Here is a 964-nt window from a genome sequence, read left to right as displayed (position 1 = left end):
TTTTTTGAATTTCCAGCTTTTCTGCCCTGCTTTTTCCCCATCTTTGTGGTTTTATCTGCCTCTGGTCTTTGATGATGGTGATGTACTGATGGGGTTTTGGTGTAGGTGTCCTTCCTGTTTGATAGTTTTCCTTCTAACAGTCAGGACCCTCAGCTGTAGGTCTGTTGGAGATTGCTTGAGGTCCACTCCAGACCCTGTTTGCCTGGGTATCAGCAGCAGAGGCTGCAGAAGATAGAATATTTCTGAACAGCGAGTGTACCTGTCTGATTCTTGCTTTGGAAGCTTCCTCTCAGGGGTGTACTCCACCCTGTGAGGTGTGGGGTGTCAGACTGCCCCTAGTGGGGGATGTCTCCCAGTTAGGCTACTCAGGGGTCAGGGACCCACTTGAGCAGGCAGTCTGTCCCTTCTCAGATCTCAACCTCCGTGTTGGGAGATCCACTGCTCTCTTCAAAGCTGTCAGACAGAGTCGTTTGCGTCTGCAGAGCTTTCTGCTGCTTTTTTGTTGTTGTTGTTGTTGTTGTTGTGTAGCTGTGCCCTGTCCCCAGAGGTGGAGTCTACAGAGACAGGCAGGTTTCCTTGAGCTGCTGTGAGCTCCACCCAGTTGGAGCTTCCCAGCAGCTTTGTTTACCTACTTAAGCCTCAGCAATGGCGGGCGCCCCTCCCCCAGCCTCGCTGCTGCCTTGCCGGTAGATCACAGACTGCTGTGCTAGCAATGAGGGAGGCTCCGTGGGCGTGGGACCCTCCCGGCCAGGTGTGGGATATGATCTCCTGGTGTGCCTGTTTGCTTAAAGCGCAATATTGGGGTGGGAGTTACCCGATTTTCCAGGTGTTGTGTGTCTCAGTTCCCCTGGCTAGGAAAAGGGATTCCCTTCCCCCTTGTGCTTCCCAGGTGAGGCGATGCCTCGCCCTGCTTCAGCTCTCGCTGGTCGGGCTGCAGCAGCTGACCAGCACCGATCGTCCGGCA

This window comes from Theropithecus gelada, chromosome 3 (assembly GCF_003255815.1).
Source record: "Theropithecus gelada isolate Dixy chromosome 3, Tgel_1.0, whole genome shotgun sequence".
Classification (NCBI taxonomy): domain Eukaryota; kingdom Metazoa; phylum Chordata; class Mammalia; order Primates; family Cercopithecidae; genus Theropithecus; species Theropithecus gelada.
The sequence above is the reverse complement of the archived record's forward strand: the minus strand, read 5'-3'. Positions refer to the sequence as shown.